Here is an 18,930-nt window from a genome sequence, read left to right as displayed (position 1 = left end):
ACACAGGAAATGTTAGCAGACATTCTCACAAAAGCTTTACCAAAAGACCAGTTTGTGAAACTAAGATCATTGATGGGGATAAGAAAACCTATTTGAACTAAATTTGACAAGTTGAAGTTTAGGAGCTTCTACTTTACTGTATGTAGCTTGTTTATTAGTTACGTTTTTTTTGTTTTTAAAAAATGTAAAATTGATAACTCTACTGGGTGTAGATTGTTGATTTCGTTACATTTTTATATAGCAAATTGATATTTGCTGTTTTTTGATTTAACTCTGTGGGAGGAAAACTATTATAAAGTTTAAGTGTTCATTCTACTGATGCAAATGATCATGGGCATTGTTATTGTGAATTTGATACAAGTTGATCTGAATTGAAATTTATGATGGAATGCTTTAGTTTATAAAGTAGAGTTGTTTTTAGTTGTACAAATTCAGGGGGAGTGTTGAAATATCAATGAACAATGACGTCATTAGTTTTTGTACTGCAATTAGTTACCATCTTTTATCATAGAGTTAAGTTCGTTGGTTGTTGACATTTGTCTCTCTTCTGATTAAAACTTTATGGACTTGCAAGATGTCCTTTGCTATTATTTCTTATTAAATTCTACAATATAGACATTAAACATTATACTTATCAGTTCCCATTAAAAATGAAATATTAATTTGACTCACGAATTATAGCCATCGTAGTTTCCATCAAAGTTTGTTGCTTTTTTAATTGACGCCTATGTGTACATTTGACTACAAAATCAGCACCACGGTAACTAGTGAGATTCATTCAAAATGTAAGTGTTTATGGTGATCTACCTTATATTTGTTCATATAGATAGACTGCTTTTGGCTAAGAAGCTCACAACATTGCTATCCGGAAGTATAACTGACCAACACACAAACCATGACATTTTATATTCTGGATAATACAGTTAAGTGAGAATTACTCATAAACGTGGATGGCAAAAACAATAACAAAGACCCGAGTGACGTCAACTTCATTCTATCTAAATGAAAGCCATTATTGCCTTTTCATAGTCCAAAAATTGTTTTGTATATGTAATACACTTCAACAGTCGTAACCTCACTTCCCTCGTAATGACGCATGGTAACTTAGTAACTGGCTCTAAACTATCGGAACAATGGCGGACGCCCTATGAAATATTTCTTCGACGAGCATAACAGTGTATCCAGAGAAGAAAATCATTATAAATATGATCTTGTTTTGACTTTTATACATTCTGATCACAAGTCATATGAAAAGTTCTAGCCAGCATGAAGAAAAAAAAAGGAATGATTTTCTTTTAGAACCACGATGGCCGCCGTTGCTGTGCGATGTGACATCAAACTATTGAATCCAATTGAGGGATAAATTGTCATAAAAACCGGACAATTGTATTCTGTTCTTAAATGAGACTGTTTTAAACTAATTCAACGTTTTATAGAAGTCAATCAAGAGAATTATATAAGTTTTAAATTAACTTTCACCACTGGAATGACTACTTTTATCATGGCAACCTCTACAGTAACATAAAATTGCGAAGCCCTCCGAATGTTTTTTTTTCTTCCTTTTTTAGGAGAGAATACAGATGTGACTAAGGTAGACACCGGTGACTTCGTCGCAGTAATCTGTATGAGACAGGTAGTGCTCTGCGTATGATTGTGCAACCCTAATTTGAAACAGAAAGAGCGGCCTTGTCCTTCTTGTCTACTATTCTAGTCTGATCTTTTATGCTAAATTAGCTGAGGAAATCGCCGGCTACAAAATATTATAAAAGCTTTGGCCGACAATTTTCTCCAATAAAAATCATCGGCAAATGTGGGCGGCCGGTAGTTGAATAATAAAGCGTTGTGTTTATCCTTGTCTTGGGCTGAGAACTTCAAAGAAGCTGGTGTAAGGTTTATGTGGTTACACTCGAATCAACATTCGTTATTCGATTAGTATAAAATGCATTTTGTTCAGCAGAAAAATAAATCTCATCGCATGTCGAGAACGATTGTATTTACGATCAGGACAATTTCAGCAGTGAATCGGGCTCATGTTCAAATACAAAAAGAAGTAATTGATGGTTTCTCCGTTACCTATTGTTTCTATGCCTGGCAAGCTATTAACACTGATGCCTTTAAAAAAAAACTATTTTAGAATGAATCTCGGTTATTCAGTCCACATACAGTGCATACAATTTTAAAATTACATCACTTATCGTACATATTTTAAACTAGTCGAATAAACATTTTGGTGGCTTTTATTTTTACTCGAAAATGTAAATTTACATATTTTGTCCTTCGTTGTCAACCGACAATCGTGACCCGATGACTCGTCGCCACTTTACGGACTTGCCTATCACCGGAGTACACAAATCCTGAGCATCACTCACAATTTTACTCAGACGATTGAAAAGAAAACGTATAATGTCGTCCGCTGTATCGAAGCAATTCCTTCATGAGTGTGTCAAAATTGTTATAAATACTCACTAACAGTGAGACTGATCTGTTTGTCTGTTTAGCATGTACTAAAGATAGCTATAGAATTAATAAATGAAAGATAGCTATAGAATTAATAAATGTTTGCCAGTCCATTCCGTTCACCGGAAATGCACAGGGCTAAATGGCAGGCAAAATATTCCGATTGGTTAAAGCTTACTAACACTCATTAATTGTTTTAATTCTGAATTTGGCGGAGGATTGACATCTTTTAAATGTGCTTAATTCGCTTTACAAGGGGTCCCAACCAACGACAGCAATTAACGTGACAAATTAGGGAGCAGACACTGGTGTAAGATGGAAATCTGAAAAAGTGTGCATTAAACAGTGCCAAAAAAAAAAAAAAAAACAGAAGAAAAACACAGTCAAAAAAAATAAATTCAGTCTTTCTCGTGGAAGATGTTTTGGGATGGGTTTTTTTTTCTTGTATTTTACTTTCTTGCTTTGTCTAGCACTATTTCATACACACTTTTTCAGATCTTTATCTTAGCAACACTTAACACGTAGAATGAAACATGACGCCAGTAATGTGCTAATACAGCTTTATTTCAGAGAAACCACGACCGGGTTTCCATTTTACACCTGCGTGTCACAACAGTTTTTATAGGGCTCAACTTTGTGTCGCCCAGGGCCGGACTCGAACCAGGGAAGGCGAGTGTCATACAACAAGACCATAACGCCGCACAAAACCTTGGCCTGTTATTATTGTCATCAATACGACTGAGTATATTATAATATGATGTTGTGGGTAACCCGGATCAACCCAAATTCAATTTTCTCCCATCAACAACTGGCTTCCCACTCGCCATTGGACCGGTAGCCACTTGTTACGGGTTGTATAACAGAGGGGTTCAAGATAACCACATTGTCATAAGACAGCAGACAAATGGGGCACGCAACATTTGGAGGACCGCTCTGAGCGACGTAAATTGAAGTCCGTGGTAAAAAAAAAATAATAAATAAATAAAATTCCCCTTTATTCATCCCATAGGGGAAAGTTTTCTCCATGGTCTATTCCACAGGAAGACTGGAATAACCCAGGCGTCAGTCGCAGTACAACGCCGCAAATTGAGCTAGGATGAGGTGACTTGCTCAGGGCCACACAGCGCAGCGGCGAGTGATCAAACTTGGTACCTTCCGGGTACGAAGCAAAGACCGTACCGCTGAGCCACGCTGCCCCGTAAAGGTAAAGGCTGTTCACCCACATTCTCTTTCTTGATTAAATGATTACCAGGTGGCAACCCTGTGTAAAAAGGTAATGGCACCGCATTGGTAGGTTTTAACCTCGTTCTAATGCCAAGTGTGCTATTGGCTTGGGGCCCTTTGTAAGACGTGTGGGTACATTTAGTGGGTCTAAATAAAAGAATGAAGGGCATTGATTTCGATGGATCCTTGGGCCTGTGTTACATATAAATACGAATATGTGTTTATTCATTGTTTTTTATTTGCTCCACTATTCATAAGCTCTTTATGTGTAAAATGATATCTGCTAATCCACGCACTAAAAGTAGATTTCAATTGGAATTTGAGAAATCTGAGCCTGTGAAAAGATCAAAGAATTTAAACTCCGTGGGAAAAGCATGGATTGATTAATACGCTCATTTTACAAGAATGTGCTTTCTTTTTATCGATACTATTTTTGGATGGTTAAGCGGTTATGTGGTCTTGTGGTATGATACTCGCTTTAGGATCGGAAGGTCCTCGGTTCGAGCCTCGCTCGGCGCATAGTTGGGTCTTTGGAAAAGCCTCTTTACTCACAAATTTCTCACCGTGCTGAGGTGTAAAATGAGTATCTGGCAATTTACAACGTAATCTCTGTCCGATAAAAATTGGCGTCATGTTACGTTCTATTTGTTAAGTGTTTCTATTGGCCAGGGACCCCTTGTAAAAAACGCGTTGAGAACGCTTGGTGGATATTGCATTTTTAAAGCGGCATCGTGCTGTAAAAGACACTCACTCACACACGCACACACACACACACACACACACACACACAACATAATATATATATATATATATATATATATATATATATATATATATATTGTCGCGCCCAAAAGAAAGTTAAGGTTGTTCTTATGTTATTTTTTCTGCGTTAAAATAAATGTTATTGTTCTATTTCATTTTAAAGAAGAATTAATTTTCCAACTAACAATGAAAAATTCATTTGTCTTGCTCTTGTTTTGTTCTCGAGCATCTCTCCCTCAAATTATCATCATATATATATTTATATATATATATATATATATATATATATATGAAGGCTGATTCTCCAAAAACTCGTTGAGTCGATTTTGAGATTTTCCATCCATGAGATATAATGAAACGCAATCTTTATTTTAAGAATCAAAAGGCTCAAGGATTTCCATGATTTGTTTGAATTTGAAGTTTAAATATGATAATATAATAGACCGAATGAGAAATTGTATGGGAAATAATCCTCAATATCTCAAAATGGGAAAAAAGGAGTTAAGGAATTATGGAAAATCACTCTTCATATGACTTTCTGACTTAAGGCCTATATACACGGGGTGTTTATAGGTCGTTCCCGTCCCAATTGGACACACGTCTTTAGGGAATGCTGTTAGGAAGGACAGATCGTTAAGTGTAGATACGAATTACCCACTCATTGACATCACATAATTTATGTTAGTCCGTTAATAACCGATGTATGGCTGGCCTGTGAGCAGTTAGACCAACAAGTTTGAGGCGACGTGTTATAGTTTGTCTGCTTACTCCTACATCTTTGACTGTTGATGTCACATTTTAAAAGGGCTATTTTCGTGAAAACAAATTATTTCGTCGATCTCTCCATCGTTAGTAATGTTAGAACAGTCAGATTTCTGTAGCTCCTTAGCTATTCAATGGCATCTGTACTTACTGAGCAGTTTACATACAGTTCTTTCAGCGGCATGGAATACATTAATTTTCCACATCTATCACTCTACTGCCAGCTTCAATATAGCCAATTATTTTGTATCTGTCCTCTGTAATTATTCTTGGCATTGTCAGAAAGAGCCATAAAGCGCATGGAGTCGGAGTTTTTCCCGGTTTCTACATCGTGAAACGGACAATAGCAATTGCTTACTACCTTATTGATTGGATGCTAGTTTATCGGAAAGTACTTTCCGCCAGATCTAACAGACCCAGCTACCCATTTACTGCTGGGTGGACAAGGGGTTGGGAAAAATCTCGACTGCACTCGGTATCATCTTGGTCCCTTTGAGTCTGAAGTGAGTACTTAACCAACTGTGTTATTGGAATCCCCCAAAAATCTCTTTAGTGCTGGTTACAAATTACACCTTTAATTACTGTTGTTGGATCAATGACAGATACACAAAAATACGCTTGACCAGGGCTGCCAGATTGCCAGAGTTCCTTGCCGCTAATTTCGACTTCAAAAGTGGCCAAATGAAACATCACTACAAACACTTGGACTCCTTGAAAAACTCGTCTGTTTGTTGTTTTTTTAATACACACAAAAAAAAAAAATATAAAAATAATAAATTTAAAAAATGAACAGAAATGAATGATTAAATTAATAATTAATGTTTTCCTTTTTTAGACAACGTTGCCCATTTTGGCCACGAACGCGTACGTGGCCATCTGGCATCTCTTGACCAGAATTCTTTCTACCTACCTAGTCATTGACCTGGCTCAGTAATAAAACTATTTTTGTCTTCAGCAATGCCACACGACACATTTCTTGGGCTGACATAGGATAATACAAAAACGACATTTAACAGTCCCTGGGTGGTAATTGTAGTACAAGGTTTGATGCATGCTCTCGTTACTTTGAGTTTGAGAACCAATGTTCCCCACTAAATTCCCTCTTTTCAAAATTTCGGTGTTTTCTTTTATTCTTTGGGGGTTTTTTTTTTGGAGGTTTTTGTGTTTGTTTTTGCCTTTTTTTAAACCTGGGATTTTTTTTCTAGTACATTTTGTAGTATGAATGTTTAAACTCGGAAAACATGCATTTATGTCGTTGAGTAATGATTATTACATTTTAAAATGCCAATATTTTTATGATTTCGAAGGGCACTTTATTTCATCTTGATATTATAAACTTTTCATTTTATTTTTCAATTTAAAAAAAAGATAATTGTACATAAACTATATAGAGATATTATCTATTATTAACTGTGACAATTTTCCTGTAGTTGGTAAGGAGAGGGTTAAAGTTAAAATGAAAGGAACTAGTAAATTTAAAAAAAAAGATTGCGCGGAAGATACTGGGTTCGAGTCCGGATCTGAAAGAGGGCATAATTGAGACTTTGGACAAAGGGTCTTTACTCAAATTCTCTCACAGTGCTCAGGCGTAAAATGAGTACCTGGCTGTGATCCGACCACCTATGGGATAGAGAGTTGAATGTTGTTTGTGCTATTGACATTCTGTATTCAACATCAGCCCTCTCGTCACCATCGCACTGGATACGACTACCAAGGTATTCAAAGGAGTCATCATCATCAAGTGCCAGGCCTGTTGCAGACATCGGCGATCATGTCCCTCAATCCATATCTGTCCTCAGATCTTCTCAATAGCTCGATTCCTGTTCATCCCCCCCGCCCCAATCCATCCGTTCAGATTGTCAATGTATAACCTCTGTCTCCATCTTCTTCTCTTCCCAGCAACTTTACACGTAGGTACAATCTTTTCAATTCCGTTGTTTCTGTAAATGTGTCCGAGAATTTTTAACTGTCTTTTTCTGATGGTGTTTACCAAAGTTGATCGTACTCCAATTTCTTTTAATACCTCCTCGTTTTTAATTTTATCTTTGCATGAGATTCTAAGAAAGCGTCTATAAAACCAAATTTCGGCTGCAGTTATTCTACGTTCACATTCTTTGTTGATCTTTCAACACTCGATGCCATAAAGAAGCACAGACCACACGTATGATTTCATTACCCGAAGTTTTGTTGCCATCTTAATGTTGTGGTTGTTCATGATTTGCTTTAATTGATTATATGTGTTCTTTGCTGAAGCAATTCTTCTTTTTATTTCATGGGTGGATCTACCATCAGATGTAATAATGTATCCCAAATATGTAAAACTTTCAACTCTCCTGATCTCTTCGTTTTGATAGGATAACTTGCAGGGTGGTTTAACATTCTTTCTGCTCAAGACCATACACTCTGTTTTTTTCACACTGAGTTCTAACCCCATGTCTTCGATATGTTTGGCCACATTATCGAGTAGATCTTGTAACTCTTTTTCTGATTCTGCGATTAGAGCAGTGTTATCCACATATCTTAGATTGTCGGGAGATAGGACACATCCTTGCCTCACACCTCGCTGTATGTGTGTGTACTCGCTTACCTCACTATCAATTCGATCACCCGCTTTTTGCTCCCAGTAAATATTTCTAACAAGTCGAATGTCTTTGCCATCTATATCCCATTTCTGCAGAATGTCAATAACTCTTTCATGTTTTACACGGTCAAAGGTCTGTTTGTTATCAATGAAACATATATACACATCTTTCTGCATTTCAAGATAGCGATCTATTAATGTTGTTAATGTGAAAATAGCATTTCCTGTCCCACTATCTGGTACAAATCCAAATTGAAGATTACTGATTTCTGGTCTGATCTTATTCCTCATTCTCTCCATCAATATACGAAGCAAGATTTTTGTAATATGACTCATTAAACTTATTGTTCTATGAAGTCCAAATTCGTTGGCTCCCGGTTTCTTTGGTAACATTATGAATATTGATTTGCTCATTTCACTGGGTATCTCCCCAGAATCGTAAATTAAATTCACCATTTCCGTAAATTTATTAATTCCCCAATCTCCAAGTACTTCAATCAATGCTACATGAATATTGTCAGGTCCAGGTGCTTTACCCCTCTTCATTTTTCTGAGTGCATTCTCCACTTCAGCTTTTAAGATAGGTGGTCCTTCTATGGAGTTGTGGATCTGCGGTTTGTTCCCTCTTTCATCATGGAAATAATATCTACAAACATCTAGACACGCCTAAAAGCTACTGCAGAATTCTTTTTGTTGATTTTACATCCGCATTTAATGCAATTCAGCCCCACCTCCTTGCTCATAAACTTTCTACTTTAAAATGAATCCTTATATCATCTCCTGGGTGCTAGACTTCCTTACAAATAGAACACAATATATACAAGTAAAAGGAAATGTCTCCAATAACATAACTATAAAATACTGGTGCTCCGCAGGACTGTGCAATCTCTCCCATGCTCTTTATACTTTATACAAACGACTGTAAAAGCGCAGATTTAAACATACCCCTTTTAAAATTTGCTGACGATACAACTCTACAAGGACTAATTACTAATAACGAAATAAATTATAAGAAATAAATAAATAAATTTGTTTCCTGGTGCGACAATAACCACCTTGAATTGAATGTTAGTAAGACCAAAGAATTAATTATAGACTTTAGAAAAGATAAGAATACAAAAGGCCATATTACTATTAAAAATGAAAAAGTAGAGCAGGTAGTAGAATACAAATATCTCACCATGGACAACAAATTACGGTGGGACGTACATTCCAGGTATATCAATAGTAAAATTAATCAAAGAATGTACTTTTTACGGAAATTGTCCCAACTTAACATTGACAAATCACTTTGTACGCTATTTTATAGATCTGTAATAGAAAGTGTTTTTTTTTTGTATTACTGCCTGGGGGGTAAATTGTCTTAGCTCAGCAAAAGCTAACTTTGACAGGATTATTAAAAGAGCTAATAAATTTACTACAGGATCCATGTCTTTTAATGATTTATATTCAGACTACTGCTAAAGAAAAATTAGTAATATTTTGGATAATCCAACTCACCCTTTAAATCGTCAGATCACTAAGTCGAACAGAAGTGACCGATTGTTGTCTATACGAACCAAACGTGAAAGTGAAAGACACCTCCGATCCTTTTTACCTTACAGTTGCAGAATTTTTAATAAGGAAAATAATTTATAAATTTTAGTCTACGTCTGTTTTAACTTTGAAACCTTTTCTTTAAATCCTTCAAATAAGCCTCAGATTCGGGAATCATTTACAGATCGAAGGTTATACAAGGGTCCCGATAGCTCAGTTGATAGAGCACTCGCTTCTCAAGCAAAGGGACTGAGATCGATCCCGGTCGTAGTTAAGATGTTTTTTTTTCTTACTCCCTGTCTACTCGGCATAGATTGGGTTAGTTGTTTCTATTAGCTCTGGCCGAGAGTACTTTGCGATAGATTAACTTCTATTCACAGGGAAGCAAAAATTACAACTGTCTTCTTAGCGCTAAAGAAAGCGGGATAAATTCTGCTCCATGGACCCAATGGCTGTGACTAATTTTAGGGCCATCTAAATTCATCGATGTACGAAACAAATTCTACTCAAAATAAAAAAAGACGTTTTGTAAGTGAACGACAAAGGAGTCAAGGCAAACAAAATGAATTTTCACTTGTATGCCGACGATACTCATATTTATTTCCCTGTTACTAACGATACGAGAGTGGACATTGTATCTCGAGTGGAAGCGTGCGTAAAAGACATAAAAGATTGGATGGTTTTAAATAAATTAAAGTTAAATAAGGATAAAACGGAAATAATAAGTTTTTATGGAAATAACCGGAAAAGAACAGAAATAGAATCATTGAGCATTGCTGGTAGTCAAATCAAGATTGTAAATGGTGGAAATGTCAGGAATTTAGGTGCATATTTAGATTCACGATTGTGTATGGACGCTCATGTTAGTAAAGTTGCTCAGATTTGTCATCTTCATCTCCATAAAATTTATAGAATTAGACATCTTTTGGATACTGAAACTGTCAAAACATTAATGGCATCATTTGTTCTTAACCGAATAGATTACTGTAACGCTCTGTTACAATCGTCACCAAAAAATATAATTAGACAGCTTCAGAAAGTGGAAAATAGAGCTGCTAGAATGGTGACTGGTTGTGGGGTGAAAGAGCGATTTTAATATCTTTGCATTGGCTCCTGTTAACAGCCAAATTATGTTCAAAATTCTATGCTATGCTTTTAAATGTTTTAATAAGACAGCTCCTGTATACCTACAAAACATGGTTAATCTCTATGTGAAGAGTAACTTAGCTCCAGTGGTCAAGATCTCTTCCAGGTTCCTCGCTGTATATCGTCTTTTAGTGAGAGATCTTTTAGCCAGTCGGCACCAGTCTTATGGAACCAACTGCCTTCATCCCTCAAAAAATGCCCGACATTTGAAAACTTTAAAAGAAACTTAAAACACATCTCTTTAGAAAATCATTTGATGTTTAACATTTCTATTAGGCTTACATGTTATAGATATCATAAATTTTCATCTTGTAGCACAGTGCGTGGTCATTAAATTACAAATTGAATAATGTTATTCCAATATGATAGATTTTATGCTTAAATTATCAATTTATTGTTGTGTTTTAGTTGCATTTGTAAAGCGCCTCTGAGCACATTGTGGATCTAGGCGCTATATAAATTCATTCATTCATTCATTCATTCATTCATTCATTCATTCATTCATTCATTCATTCATTCAAACACATTCCAGTTTCTCAATCTGTAAGATCGTAAATGCTAGTTAGAATCATTACAATAACTAGTCTGACATTTAAAGAACTGTTTACTTATGAAACGTACTAGGTCTAAATCAAGAATGGATTTATGTGAATGTTGAGAATTAAATATATACAATGCAGACAAACAAAAGAAGTTTCATGTTTCCCACTATCCAATCGAACGCATTATGATAAAGTCACTTTTCTAATCGTAATATTCTGTCTTAAAATAAGGTATGAGTTTATCCGACAAACCCGATACTTGTTAATGATCTTGTCCATTCCATTAAACACATTACGGTATTTTTGATGGAGATCCGATTCTCTCTCTCCCCTCCCCCTCTCTCCTCTCTCTCTCTCTCTCTCTCTCTCTCTCTCTCTCTCTCTCTCTCTCAATCTCTGTGTGTGTTTCTGTATGTCTCTCTCTCTCTCTCTCTCTCTCTCTCTCTCTCTCCTCATCTCTTTCTATCTCAATCTCTGTGTGTGTTTCTGTATGCTCTCTCTCTCTCTGTCACACACACACACACACAGACACACAACACCAACAAACTGACAACACGCGCGTACACACACGCACTCTAACCCACCCACCACACACTCTTTCTCCCTTTTCTCCATACCCCCTCCTCTATCTATTTATTTATCTTTTCATCCATCTATCTCTTTCATAATTATGAGTTCTGTATATGTGTAAGATAAGTGTGTGTGTGTGTGTGTGTGTGTGTGTGTGTGTTGTGTGTTATGTTGCTTCTTTCATACGCTGAAAACGCACAGGTCGTAATTTTTTATCCACTCTTCTTTGGAATTCTCAGACATCAGTAACGTCATGAGGTGTACCAAAAGCCTTTTCCATTTACACGAATGACAATAAAAAACAAATTTGAACACACCTTTTGTCTTGCTTTAAATACCACCTCCCCCCCCCCCCCCCCCCACCCCCGCGCGTTTGTCATCTGCCGGAGACTTCAAAATGCCATTGAGAGAGGAACTGTTAAAATTTCAAAGTTATTCGCAGCTTGTAAAACTTTGTCATAATCAAAAGAGTGGAGAACAACAAATGACACACTTTTCAATTTATCAAGTGTTACCATCTGGAGATCTTTCACGTGAAAAGTTTCTAGAGAAACTTTTTGAATGCCCAATAACACTACTACACTATAGAAGGGGTAATACCACCTGTGTTTGCATATTTTTTTGTTTGTTTCTTTTTTGTTGCTTTTTATCATCTTCCCAGCTTATCAGACGTTCTATTTTTGTGACTAGATCTATATTAAAAATAATCAATAAGTTTCTCAAACGAAAATCTTTAGTTGTTTAACTACAGTTCAAATTAAAATATCGATCAAATAATACACAAGTTATAGGAATGGCCTCAATAATCCCCAGACCTTATCATAACTGTGTTTGTAAGTGATCGCAAGATTCTGTCGACGGAAGAAAAAACAATCCCGCCTGCTCAAACCGATAATGTAGGACGACTTCGTAAAATCAAGTAGAGACATTGTCTTAAAAATATCTGAAAATACCAATAAAACCTCGAGAAATTTAACACAAAAGGGATTTGAGGTGATTCAGTGAAACACTTTGAATCTATTTTTTTTCCGAATTTAGTCACCAATCATATTTTTGAATTGTATAATCATTCTTAAGATTAAAACATAAATTCAAACGTTTTACTCTGATCAACGTTAGAGAAAAATCCGATTGTACAGCATATTCAATATTCTAGTTGGTGTTCTGACTAGTTTGACTTTGTTTACCCATTTAAGTCTTCTTACTTATGGTTTCATTTTTTCAAAAACGCAAACAAACTAGCGGAATTTGATTCGGAATATGTTCTGACGACGTGTACATACTATATGCAGGTCCGACATCCGAACACACTTATGGGCCTAGTTTAAATTTGTAGTAATAGACAATATGTTGCGTCGTTTTTAAAGATTTCCAATACAACAATGAGCCCATAATGAACTGGGTCAACAGACCTGCAAATAGGTGAACGTCGTGTCATGATCCACGTGCACACTATTTGCAGGTCTGATAACCGGGCTTGATTTAAGATTGTTGATATGGAGAATATTTTACGTTGGTTTGAGAGTATTACCACTAGAAAAATAAGCCCATGGCAATTTGGGTTATCAGATCTGCAAATAAGTACACGTTGGTTATGATCGACGTGCACTTATTCGCAGGTCTGACAACCCAATTCTTTGTGGGCCTATTGTTGTAATGGAAATCTAAAAATATGACGCAAAACATTGTCCATTACAACAATGTTAAAATAGGCCCATAAGTGTCAGACCTACATATATGCATACGTCGGTTATGACCTAGATTATACACATGTTGTTATTTGCTCAAAACATTCAGTATGATGTTATCAAAATAAACAATTATTTTGATGACGTCATTTCTCAGCAGAAAGTGATTCACAAATAGATTAGGAAAAGAAATATATAAGCACGTATTATCGTTACGTTGCTCTCTTATCAGTCTCAAGTAAAAGCGCTTATTTTACGGTTATTTTTGAAAAGCCTTGATGACGTGTATCGATGACATTTAATGAATTAACTGCCGTACTCTGGCAACATACGTATTTAAACATTTAGCCAGAAAACTCGTGAAATCAAAAATCGATCGATTTAAATTACCCTCCTCTTGACAAAAACTCTCAAATCTGGGACTAGGAAAGACCTCGAGAGGTCCCAGGTTTTTGGAGTTTTTGCAAAGATGGGAGTCATTTAAATCGATCGGTAATTGAAGGATGCGTTTTCTGGCCAAAGTTTTAAAAACTTGTTTTTCCAGAGTACGACAGTTAATAACAAGTTAATAAAATAGGGATAAAATGATTGAAGTTTTGAATAGTGTTTGCGGGTAAAACCTTCGACTCAACAAAGAATTTCCATCGACCATTATGGATCATTTTCTATGACGTTATTTGAATATATTTTATAATTGAGATTACTGGTTACGACGGTCATGAGTTACCTTTGTGTGTCCGGGATTTCTATTTATTTGTTTTATTATTCTTTAATTATGATTATCAACTCTTATTATTTTCGACTTCTCAAATTACCCATGGTGAATTCTATTTCTCTGTTTGATTTATGACTCGTAAATATTTTTTTTTGTAATTGATCACAAAAATAGCAATGGGTGGAGTTCTGATCTATCTATCACGATAGAAATACAATTTAAATATTTATTATCTAGAAATAAATGTCAGACTTTGTACGTAACGCTATGTGCAGCGGAATGTTCTCTCAGCGAACTCTGTTGTAAAACGATTACAGCGTTGTCTCTGTCTAAAAACATGTGATAGCAACTCACAAGCTACAAGTGTCGATCTACATGTTAAATGTTGCTGTTAGCATGGAGACTCGTGGATATTGCGTTAAATGAAAGTTCAAGTTTGTTGGTGATTTTTCTCTATTTTTTGTTTGTTGTTGTTGGTTATTTGTTTGTTTTTGTCTTTGTTATTTTCTTTTGTTTGGTTGATTTTTTTTTTCTTTTCTGTTGTTTTTTTTTTTTGTTGGGAGGGGACAGGAGGTTGTTTTGTTAACAAAAAAAATTCAACCTGGTCTTCACAATTGGAGATTCCACCCATTATCCTCCGATCATCAAAATAATTTATTTGTAAAGTGAAACTGATAATTGTTAATGTAGTTCAAGTTTGAGATCACAATGAAGAATTAAAAGAAAATATTTTTCATCATATCCATATCACGAGAATGAACCGAGATATTATAACCATTTATTAGTTATTTATTCGTCTGGCATGTTCATCCCAGTTGCTAATCTTTCACTAGGAATTATTTTCACAAGCCGTATTAAATTAGTAATACCACGAACAACACCGGGACAGTTGCGACTCATTTATGTAACGCTATGCTAAAAAAAATAATAGCGTATCTTTAAAAATAACCAAAGCTGTTTGTTTTTTATTCGATTACAAAAAGTATATCTAGAACACTTTGCACAATTATCAAAATACGATTGCTTTAAATTTCAGCCAACTATTAACGTTACAGTAGTTACAGTACCTCAATGTTTGGATCTTTCATATATTTTCAACCGATATTAGGCAGATTTTGGCTTTGTCCAGAAATATCGGTTATCCGCAACTGGTACCTGCTCCCCAGATTTTCACTTCCATTATCGAGGTATAATTTTGTTTGGTTTTGTTTGTTTGTTTTTTTTTTTTTTGTTTTTGTTTTCTGTTGCTATTGTTGTTAAGTTTTTTTGTTTTTTTTTTGTCTGAATTAATTTTTTAGGGGGTGGGTTAGTTAGTTGTTTGTTTGTTGGTGTTTGTTTGGTTTTTTTTTTTTTTAATGAATATTGATGCTTTGCGTTTATGTAAAATACTCACAATTTCCCCCCAGTCGGAAAACCGTCACCAACAAACAAAAACTGTATATAATTTTGAACGCCCATAGCTTGTCTGATTGGTATAATTTAGCGAGAACTAATCACCAAAATGGCTTTCTAAAAAAACCCAAATAACAAAGAATTGAGTGACGTCAATTTCGATCCTTCTATTTTAATGAGGTCCTACCTCACTGAACTTAAGTGCCATTCAATTATGTTGAGAGCGAGAGCTGAGATCTACTACCTCTTATCTCATCTTTAAAAAGAAAAAAAAAGTCTATTACAGCAACAGAATAGGGTTCAACAGTCGTGACGTCACTTCCCTCGGAATGACGCATTGTAACAGGTTCTAAACTATCTGAACAATGGCGGACGCCATTATCTCCATCACCGCCCTTATGAAATACTTCTCCGACGAGCATATATAAGTGTATCCAGAGGAGAAAATCATTATAAATCTGATCATGTTTTGACTTTTATGCATTCTTATCACATGACATGTGAACAAGTTCTAGCCAGCATGACGAATGAAGAGTACCGATTTTCTTTGTTTAGAACCAAGCTGCTCGTTGCTGGGTGGACGTGACATCAGACTATTGAATCCTTTTGTGAGGGCTAGTCCTGCTATCCTGATGGAAATAGCAACGCGCCAATCTGGTAATAAATCGGAATGAACTAGATAAGGAAAACTGAACCTAAATCAAAACAGAACAAGGGAAATTGAGTTTTTGAAATTAAAGGAACAAAACTCATTCTCCTCAGTTATAACTCAAACCTTATAAGTTAAGTCTAGATATCAATTTTGAGTTTCATATTCAAAACAACATGTCTCATGTCGTTTTGGGACGAGTGGTCACCTTCTATGTACTAGTAATCTCTCTGTATGTAAAGCCTAAATTTACTCCTTCAGAATCATCAGGCTCGTGGAACCAAAGTTTATCCTGGTTTCTATAGTGTGTGTGTGTGTGTGTGTGTGTGTGTGTGTGTGTGTATGGGGCGGGGGGGGGGGGGGAAGGGGGGTTCCTGATAGCTCAGTTGGTAGAGCATTCGCTTCACAATCAAAAGAACCGAGATCGATCCCGGGTGCAGTCGAAATTCTTTTCTTACCCCTCCCCCCCACTGTCCGAGCAGCAGTGATTGGATAGTCGGATCTGATAAATCTGGCGGAAAGTAATTTGCGATAGACTAGCGTCTTATTCAAAAGGTAGCAAGCAATTGCTATTGTCCGTTTTACGCTATAGAAACGGGAACAAACTCTGGCTTCATGGGCCAAATGGTTCTGGAGGACTACTAGAGTGTGTGGCTTACAAAAGCAATTGCTTGCTACCCTTTGGATAGGACGCTAGTCTATCGTTAAGTCCTTTCAACCAGATCTAACAGACCCAGCTACCCAATCACTGCTGGAGGTTCAGAAAAAATAATTTCGAACTCTAAGAGAGCGCTCTACCAACCTGAGCTATCGTGACTCCAATCGGAAAGACTAAAGATGGCGGAAGTGTTGTCCCGTTGACGTTACTGGCGTCAGAGTTCTTTTTTTTCTACAAATGCCTGAAAACTCGGTCGGATATTGTTTAATTTTACGCGAATAAAACCTCGGTTGGGTAGTGAATGCATACCTCTGTATCTTGTTATCATTTGACAGCGATAGATATATTATACACGTTTTACCCCGAGGGGCGACCGCGGTGTAGGTAACTAACGCAACTGAGGTACCAAGTGTTTTATCTATTAGAGGGATATACAACATCTGCCGGTATTGCATTCTAAATGTCATCCTTCGCATCCGTGGAGAACGCAAGATCGGCGCGTGATAAGGCTTTTAATTTTTCCCCTTTTTCTGTTTTTTGTTTTCTCTATAAGTTCTGCGTAGCCTCTCCTTTCTTCTCCCTTGTCTCGTTCTATGTCACTTCCGATCTCTCTCTCTCTCTCTCTCTCTCTCTCTCTCTCTCTCTCTCTCTCTCTCTTTCTCTTCTCTCCCCCTCTCTGTGTGTCTATCTCTCTCGAACTCTCTATCTATCTAATAAAATAATAATTAAAAAAAATCTTAATAAAATTCCCTTTATGGAGAAATTTGTCTTCAGGGTCTATGCCAAGGGAAGACTGGAATAATCCAGGCGTCAGCCGCAGAGCAGCGCCGCAAAGTGAGCTAGGGTGAGGTGACTTTCTCAAAGTCGAAGCAAAGACCCTACCGCTGGTCCACGCTGCCCCATCTATCTATCTATCTATCTTTCTTTCTTTCTCTTTCAATCCGTGTGTTCACGAATGCATTAATATTAAGACGCAAAATAGAAATGGATAGACAACGAAAAAAAAGCGACGAAGTTGTCAAAACAATGACGTACAGGTCTTTTTGACAAGTGAATATTTTATGACCCAAATTTTAAAACATTTTTGTCATTATGCTGCAGACTTTAATGGCAGTAGGCAATCAACCGACAGAATATAATGTACTCGTCAGGGAGGCGAGAAATGTAAAAAAAAAAAAAGTAAAGAAAAGAAAAATTCTAACGTATCGCAAATTGAATCAATTTGAACAAAATTCCGTTTTCTGACGTGTGCGGCTATGTGGTCTAATGGTATTGCATTCACCTTCGGATCAGAAGGTCCTGGGTACGAGTCTGCATAGTCGAGCCCCTTGGAAAAGGCTATATACTCAAATTTTCTCACCGTACTCAGGTATGAAATTAGTACTGCCCATTAACAGCGTTGTCTCTGTCGGAAAACAAAATGTAATCTCGCCTTATCCTCATGTTAAGTGTTGCTGTTGGCTAGGGACCACACTTCTATAGCGTTTTGAGCACTTAAAGTGAATATTGCGCTATCTAAAATCTCGAGTTGTTGTTATAATACTTGCCTTGTGACCTGGTTTGAGACCCGTTATGGACAATAATATTTGACCATCATTTTTGGGATTTCCATTGCAATGAGTCCATAATAAATTAGATTATCAGACCAGAAAATAAGTGCACGTACGCATAGCACATGATGGTTTTTCATAATATCTTATATTTTCTTAGAGTGTCTTTAAAAAAAAATTGTTTCCCCAATATTATACTTGTTCTTTTTTTGTTGTTGTTTTTGGTTTAGTTTTGTTGTGTTTTTTTTTTTTTTTTGGGGGGGGGGGGGGGGGGGGTTGTCGCCTTCCAGACATAATTTGTTTTTTTTCATTTGATAGGAGTAACAATATTTTTAAAAATATAACATTGCCGTAATGGATTAACATATCGTTATCAAAGTTTTCTTGCTCTTGACCTCCATGCCCATCATGGCAAACAATGCCGTTATGCATTATAGCATAGATGGTACCTACTAAATTTAATACAACAAATTACTAAACATATTTTGTCAATCCATTGTGTTACTAGTAAATAATTTTGTTGTAGCATCGTTCTTTGCCAATATTTATTGTTTTAAAAACTCACACCACCGACTCCTCATTGCATTGTGTCTATTTCATTTAATAATGTGATATCTAAAAAAAAACAAAAAAAAAAAAAAAAAAAAAAAAAAAAAACACGTCACACTTTGATGTCAGCAAAATGAAAATTTGTGTCC

The 18,930-nt window shown here is 36.1% G+C and overlaps 1 long non-coding RNA gene across 1 annotated transcript in view; it reads left to right on the top strand.

The window, feature by feature from the left end:
* Positions 1 to 540: 540 nt before the first annotated feature.
* LOC144964289 (uncharacterized) overlaps positions 541 to 18,930 on the top strand; it is a 373,762-nt gene continuing 355,372 nt past the window's right edge. Inside the window, exon 1 of the long non-coding RNA XR_013643798.1 lies at positions 541 to 785. This is a non-coding gene — a long non-coding RNA (uncharacterized LOC144964289). The remainder of the gene's footprint in view (positions 786 to 18,930) is intronic.

This window comes from Berghia stephanieae, chromosome 1 (assembly GCF_034508935.2).
Source record: "Berghia stephanieae isolate SIO BIC M18660-M18661 chromosome 1, UCSD_Bste_1.3, whole genome shotgun sequence".
Taxonomy (NCBI): domain Eukaryota; kingdom Metazoa; phylum Mollusca; class Gastropoda; order Nudibranchia; family Aeolidiidae; genus Berghia; species Berghia stephanieae.
This window is presented reverse-complemented; position numbering and strand designations above follow the sequence as displayed.